Source organism: Meriones unguiculatus, chromosome 7 (genome assembly GCF_030254825.1).
Source record: "Meriones unguiculatus strain TT.TT164.6M chromosome 7, Bangor_MerUng_6.1, whole genome shotgun sequence".
NCBI classification, from domain to species: Eukaryota; Metazoa; Chordata; class Mammalia; order Rodentia; family Muridae; genus Meriones; species Meriones unguiculatus.
The window spans coordinates 8,005,382-8,013,174 of record NC_083355.1 but is presented as its reverse complement, the minus strand read 5'-3'; the positions used below and the strand labels follow the sequence as shown (position 1 = coordinate 8,013,174).

Below are 7,793 nucleotides of genomic sequence, written 5' to 3'. Positions count from 1 at the left end.
GCCAGCCGCTGAACAGAGGCTGGACACTGGCGCTCTGGCTGGGCTTGCAACCCTCTGTGAGGGTCTTTGCTGAAAAGCACAAACAATTGGCATAAGATTCCCAGTATAGAATGGGCGGAGCCCATAGGGATGAGAACCAAACTGCATCAAAAGCCTCAGTCTAGCATCCAGGAGTGTCAAGGCCTGGGAACATGGATCCAGGGACATCACACCCAGGAGTACAGGGTCAGCAGCAGCATTAGGTAGGGCCCAGGATCATGGGGCCGGGAGCATCAGGTTTTGGAACATACAGCCAGGAGAGTCAGTGTTAGACATATAAGTGTGGGCCAACAGTATCAGGCCCCAGGGCCACGGTTCTAAAAGTGTCAGAGCCAGGAGATACAGCTGGAAGCACAGGGTCAAGAGAGTTAGGCTTTAGGAACATGAAAGCCAGAAGCATAAGACCCTGGGAGTAAAGGGTTCTTCAGCCTTGGGAACACAAGGCCAGGAGTGCTGTCACCAAGGACACAGGGCCAAGAACATCAGGCGGAGGTTGAGCAGCACCTTAGGGGCAGCTAGGAATGAAGAGACCTAGTGCTGCTGCTCAAGCCTAAGATCCTGGGCTGTGACTCTGAAGAACTGAAACCCAGCATCCGAGCCTCCTCAACTACACCCTCGCCCTCGCTCCACCACGGAGGAGGTGACGGCAAGACTCTGCCCACAGCCAACACGGCAAACATCACTTCTACTTGAAATGCACTCGGATTCCAATTTGCAACTGATTTCCTTTCCAAAACCCAGTGGGCTTGGCAGCCATTCGAAGGCTGGCAGCAGGGAGAAGGTGGAGCCCCAGCGTGCTGGGCCAGGAAGAAGTGCCCAGTTATTTATGCATCTTCAGGTGAGAACTTATTCTAGGAAAAATAGGAATAAGTGTTGATAGGAAATATGAAGTTAGAGTGCTGTGTGTGTGTGTGTGTGAGAGAGAGAGAGAGAGAGAGAGAGGCAGAGAGAGAGAGAATGAGTCCTGTACGTGCTGTAGAGATGGTGAAGATGGCACCAAGCTGAGTGACACAGACGAAGCCCATGGCTCACAATCAGAGCGGGAGCTGCTCTTAGCTCCTGTCTTGAGTCATTACTATCCCTCAGGTGTTACTACAGCCCCACCTCACAGATGACAGTTCCCAAGACCACTGGAGGCCTTGATTATAAGGCAATTAGGTCCCTAGGGACTGGGAAGATGGCTCAGTTGATAAAGGGTTTGCCACACAAGTGTGAGGACCTGATTTCAGTCCTCCAGCTCTTATGTAAAAATTGGGTGGCGCACACTTGGGATCCCAGACCAGGGAAGGTAGAGACTGCAGATCCTTGGAGCTCACTAGCCAGACAGCTTAGTTCAACTAGTGAGACACAGGCCGGTGACAATGACAGCCCGACTTAAAGTGGATGGCTTCTGAGTAATGACACCATTGGTTTTCCTCTGCCTGCTGCATGCACACACACATGCTTGCACTAGTGTCTACACACAGGTACATGTACACACACACACACACACACACACACATTAAAAAATTTAAGAACAAGGTTCCCAGTTCACTGCTGGCAAGCCAGTATTAAGAGTATTAGGAGGCTGCCTGAGCCTTTCAAAACCTTGTACTGACTTCCCATAAATCCACTCAGGAAGAGTTGGACGGACCAGAGAAACTTTCAGAAGATGTGAACTCAGCCTTGAGGAGGCTAGGAAACCTGTTGTGCTGCTGGCATCTCTGTACCCTTTGCTACCGTGCACGTTACTCATTTTTCAGGCTACAGGGACACAGAGCAGCTTCGAGTCCTGGTCCAGCTTTGGATCTGACTGTGCTTCTGATTCTTGTTACCCAGAAGGCAGCAGGCTCTATTCCTTTGTCATCTGAGGACTTTGATAGACATCCCAGTACCGCAGTAGTTCTCTTCATAAAGATCTCAGCCAGCGGTCGGAAGCAACATGCTGGGTGCCTCGGGGGCTCTAGAGTCACAGCTTTGTGACAGGAGCTCCCCCAGGGCCTCAGCAATCTGTGTAGAAGTTGCTGGGCATGCTGGGCTGGTGGCAGCCAATTGAAGGACGTGGTTGCTTCCTCTCTGAAGATCACTGCCACTTCAGTTTCTGATAGCAGGTGGCCATGTCTGGCCAGGACTGGGTGAAGAGCAAAAGAACCTCAGGCCTGGGACCCATATAACTGGGGCTTTCATTGACCTGTGTATCACCTGTTGGATCATCGATATTACTGGGCAGGTTGCTTTTTTGCATAGAGTCCAGGCTAGTACAGGGTGGTAGGGTGGGTCCTTTGGGTTAGGAGGGGAGCAAGCAGATAAACAAGGGGAAAGAATTCTTACCGTTACCCATCCTCTTGGGCAGAAGTGACAGAAGATGCCCCTCTAGGTGGTGGCTTTAGACAAGAAAAAGGGTAGAGGCATCTCTTACAGGGTCCTTTTACTATTAGAATGTCCACCCTTGGCACATGGTAAGGGCTGATAGCGCCATCAGGATTTGGTCACTCTATGTCTCATTATGACTCTCTGGCTCCAGCTCCTGGATGGAGCAAATGAGACAAGATGGACCTGTGGCTCAGGCCTGCAGAGAAGAGGGACTTTCCTTTCCCTAGCAATGAAAGCCATGTCCTGAGCATGACTTGGGTTTCCTGGGCATCCTCCAGGCAGTCCTGTGACCATCTGCTGCTGCCTCCTGCCCCACAAGGCACAGGATAATGGAAAGGGCAATGTAACTTCAGTTCCAAGAATGGGAAGGGATTTGGGGTGGGGCAGTTATTGCTTATTAAGAGATACAGTATATAACTGTATAAGTCAGGATCCAGCAATTCTTGGGGAGAAGAGTGTATGTCCGTAGGGAGAGGAAGATACATGTGTGTGGACAAGTGAACACTGAAGTCTCAGAGGTCGCTAAGGACCATCAGAAAACACAGATGTGTACATTATGGTTCACAACAGTAGCAAAATTATAGTTAGGAAGCAGCAACCAACATAATTTCATGGTTGGGGGGTCGCCATAGCACGAGGAACTATGTTAATGGGTCACAGCATTAGGGAGGTTGAGTCTGCCATCTTGGCCTTTGGGTCTCTATCCTCTGACTGAGCCAGGATTTTTCTCGAGTTTGTGGCTGTACTTATGCTGTTCTTAATTTGTTTTTCCGGTTTCACACTTCTCTAAAGGGAGACTTACTGCTTCCTAAGCAGAGGGCAGCCATGGTCATCAACCTGTCAGTCCTGGACTCAGGAGGGCATTGGATAAGTCAATGGAGGTCTATCTGCACCTGGTAAGTGTGGTAGGGGTTCGCTAGCACACTGGGATGCCTGGGGGAGACACCTCGCCCACACGCATGAGCCCACCAATGATCGAGGGACATAAGACAACCATGTTACCTACCCACAGACTTTCCTCCATCCTTTGCCAGCAGGTAACACTGCCATGCAACAGAGAACTGGGGAGCTATGGGTTGGGCTCTAGGTTCTTCTATGGAGATGCTCAGTCTCCCTGCTCAGCCTCAGTCCTCTCACGTCTAAGAGGAGTAACTGTCATACCTACTCTACAGCCTGTAATCTAGTTGAGCTGGTTGGTGTGTGGGATATGGATGAGAGGCTGCAGATGTGGTGTGGGGGCAAACCTTTGAGTCTGCTATCTTAGCCTTTGGGTCTCTATCCTCTGAATGAGCAAGCCATTTCTGGAGTTCATGGCCAGATCTATGCTTTTCTCAATCAGTTTTCCATTGGAAGGTTCCATGGCTCTTCTCTGGGCTGTCTCCTGCAACTCCAAATAGAAGCAGGCCCCAGATTCTGTGGGATTCTGGCTGGCACTGAGCTCACTGAGTAAGCTGAGCTGATGCTGCAAGTCTGAGCTGAGTAAGGCCTGGTGCTCTTCTTCTATCTGGATAGCCTGGCCAAGGCCTCCAGAGGACAGGGCTAAGGGCTTAGCACTTCTCCTCACTGAGGAGAATAGAAAGAATAATCTGGAAGACTGTGGTATTGGCAAATGGAAGAAATGGAGACAGGGAGAAGGAAGGTGGCTATTTGCCTGTGTGGGAAGGAAAGGAGATTTATTGCCCACTACAGAGGGAGGAGTGTAGACTAGAAGCCTCCTTCTGAAACACCTGGAAACCTCCTTAGAAATGTCGCCCCTCAGATGCGCTCTAGAGTTCTGCCTCGGAGTATTGTGCGTGTGCACACACATGGTGGTGCACATTCGTATGTTGTTCCAACAGTGAACTCTGGGGGCCATTCCTCGGGCACTATCCACCTTTTTTTGTTTTATTTTTATGTTTGAAACAGGGTCTCTTACTTGCCGTGAAGAGCAGCTGCTGAGGGTCCAGAGACTGAGAGAAAGGCTCCCTGGTTCACCCAGGGCACTCCACCCCACCTTCCTACATCACCTGTTTCATACGCTATGAATGGCCAGTAAAATCACATACAAATTAATAGAGATGATACAATGAAGTTTCTTTGTTTCTTTGTTTGTTGTTTGTTTGTTTTGTTCCTGGGCTCACACAAGTCATATGTCTAGTATCCCACAGCCAAAATAGGCTCCTGACTTCCACATTTTTAATCAAGCTTAACATGATAGGGTTTAAAATAACTAAGGAGATACGGCCCTGGGTATGTCGGTGAGGGTGCTAACAGAGAAGTTTACTTGGGGTGGGAAGGCAGCACCATCCCTTAGCCTGGGGTACTGGGGTGAATGAAAAGGAGAAAATGTACAGATTACCAGAACTCTCCTCTCTCAGCTCACTGTGTGCAGACCCAGTGTGATTGGCTGCCACCCCCTCCTGTTGCTGCGGCTAGAATTCCCCTCCACGCCACTACCCCCACCACCACAATGGACTGTAGCCCTCCAAACTGTGAGCCAACAAACCTGAGCCCTTCCTTACTTAAGTGAAACAGGAGAAGTTAGCTAATAAACACCGGGGATCCAGAGATGAGCTGACAGCCAGCCTCCAAGGGCTTTGGGGTTGGAGGTGGGGCAGAAATGCCTGTGGGGTCAGTCCTTGTAGATTAGCGAGCCTCAGGTGGGTGACAGCTCTCAAAAGCCTTTATTCCCGAGACTGACAAATTTTCACACTCCATATTCTGTCCACGAAACTATAAATATTAAAGTGTACCAGAGGAAAGATTGCAAAATTGGACTGTGGGCAAGAGCCAGCTCTAAGCTTGGGAGACGAAAGCCAGGTGAATATTTTCTTCCGTTCTATCCCACTTCAGTGCGTTGATTGCAGAAGGTATTATGGGTGATAAGGGGCAGGAAGCGGGAGCTCCACGGGCTGCAAGAGAAGGTGGCCCCTGAGGGTCCCTTGGTGGGGGAGGGTAAAAAGGATGCTACCTCATCCCAAAGCCCCTGAGAGGTTGGAGCTGCACCCCAGCCCCTCCCAGTTACTGCTGCTAAGCATAGCAGTGAAACCTTGCAGTAATCACTTCGGGTAATTTCTGACTATGATGAAACACCATGACCAAGGAAAGTTAGAGAAGGAAGGGTTTATTTGGGCTTATGGTTCCAGAGGGATAGAAGTCCAATATGGCATGGAATTGTGGCAGCAGATGGCAGATCTGACTGCAGAAACAGCCAAGGGCTCACACCTCAAACTGAAAGCGGGAAGCACAGGAAACTGGGAGTGATGTGAACTTTGGCATCCTCCAAGCTGTACCCCAGTGACACTTTTTCCAGCAAGGCCACACCTCTTAAATCTACCCAAAAGGCACCACCAACTGGGTCAAGTATTCAAATATCCAAGAGTATGGGGGGGGGCTTTTATTCAAACTACCACAGGCCCCAACCCTGTAGTTACCACATCGGAGGCAAACCTTCTCACACATAGGAGGAGATAAAATCAAAGCAAACAGGGATGGTCCTGCTAAGTGGGCAGGGTCAGGATCAGAACTCCCCAGCAGCTGGTAGAGAGCAGCTGACATTTCCGTCTTCTCCATCGGCAAGCCTCAGTGTCTCCAGAAACTCTCCCCTCTCCTGTCAGCTTGCTTTTTGCTTATTGTGGCTGGCACCTTCATATGCATACGTTCATCACCTCTCCATGCAATGATTGCTGTGATTCTCCCAAGATCCTGCCCACTCCTTCCCTCCAGGCCCCCTAATCCACCCTGACGGTGGGGAAGCTTTGAGACGCAGTTTTAGATCCATCACCTCTCCAGTTTGAAAAGTCTTCTATATGGGGCTGGCAAGATGGCTCAGCAGATAAAGGCACATGCTGAGCAGACCTGACCATCTCCCACCCACTCCTTTTCCTATACAGTGTCTACCCCTCTCTCTTAGACACCCCGGTCTAATCTTAGCAATTGAAGCCCTAGGTGCTCTCTTTGTCCTCTGAACTCCATACAATTTTAGCCTGTGCAATTCATTTGTTAATTAATTGTGCACTGTGATACCTGGAGATATTTTGAGTTATTTATTTATTTGTTTATTTTTAGTTACATGCTGAGAGTTAACTCTTCGGGAGCCATTCAACTTTGCTCGTTTATATCTGGGCTTCATGTTTTAGATCCCAGGATAGAGAATGGTTCTTCCAAGGGTACAAGGTACTTTTGTGCATTTTATTCTCTTTCTTCTCCTTTCATTTTTTAAAACAATTTCATACATATTTATATATTGTATTGGGATCATAGTTAGTCCTCCATTGCTCTCTCTTATTCCTATCTTCCTCCCGCTCCTGCTAATACTCTTCTCCTCCCTCTTTCCACCCTCCCTCAACCTCTTGTGTATGCAAGTCTTGCGCAGGTAGCCACTGCTGCTGTTCATAACTGCAATGGTCATGTTCGACCCAGAAGGCAGCATTTTGTAGCCCTCCTCCATGGTCATTTAGCAAACCACCAGCAGCACTTTACCCTGTAGGACTTCAGGCTTGCCCAGCCATGGGATTTTGGCTTGGTTCCAGGCACGTATTCCTTCTTGTAGAGTGGTTTCAAATCCAAGCATAAAGTAGTTGGTTATTCCACAACCAGTCATGCCACTACTGTGTCTGTGGATATATCTTGCCTGGCAGGTTGCTATTATGGCAGTTTTCAGGGTCTAGAGCAGGGTAAGGCTGATGGCTTACCTCAGCAGGCTGTGAAGCAATTCTGGCACTATGAATGTTACCCAACACAGAGCAAGCTTCCAGCTCTGTTCCTTGATTTCTCTGTGTCCTATATTCAGTATGAAATGTCTTCAGAAATAGGATCTAATAAACAGCCAAGAGAAACGGTAGTAGCTTATATTCTCTTTCCGTGAGTTTGGGACATTGTTCTCTCTAGGTTCCTCTTTCTTTCTTTCTTTCTTTCTTTCTTTCTTTCTTTCTTTCTTTCTTTCTTTCTTTCTTTCTTTCTTCCTTCCTTCCTTCCTTTCTTTCTTCTTTCTTTCTTTCTTTCTTTCTTTCTTTCTTCTTTCTTTCCTTCCTTCCTTCCTTCCTTCCTTCCTTCCTTCCTTCCTTCTTTCTTTCTTTCTTTCTTTCTTTCTTCCTTCGTTCATCCATTGGCCTCTCCCAGATGTGGCTCAGCCTTAGCTAGTCTTTTCACTACAGCCTGCATGCTGATGAATGTCTTCAACCTCCATTACATCTCCAGCTGCTGGTTCCTATAGCTAGCTCTCTGGTGGACCTCTCAGCTGCATATCACACGGGCACCTGCAGCCCACTGGGCCACACACAACCCCAACAAAAACCGTTAGACCAGCCATGTAGGATGGCCAAGGCCAAGTACCACAATCTGGTGGCTAAAACCAAGACATGGATTCTCCCATAGATTTGAGGCTACAAGTCCAAAATTAAGATTCTGCCAGATCATACACT

General features: G+C 48.6%; 1 long non-coding RNA gene across 1 annotated transcript; it reads left to right on the top strand.

Annotated features, from left to right (window-relative positions):
- Nucleotides 1-787: 787 nt before the first annotated feature.
- On the top strand, nucleotides 788-4,433 carry LOC132655372 (uncharacterized). The gene is made up of 3 exons (XR_009593184.1): nucleotides 788-877; nucleotides 3,184-3,287; nucleotides 4,297-4,433. It is a non-coding gene; the product is annotated as an uncharacterized LOC132655372 (long non-coding RNA).
- The last annotated feature ends 3,360 nt before the right edge of the window (nucleotides 4,434-7,793 follow it).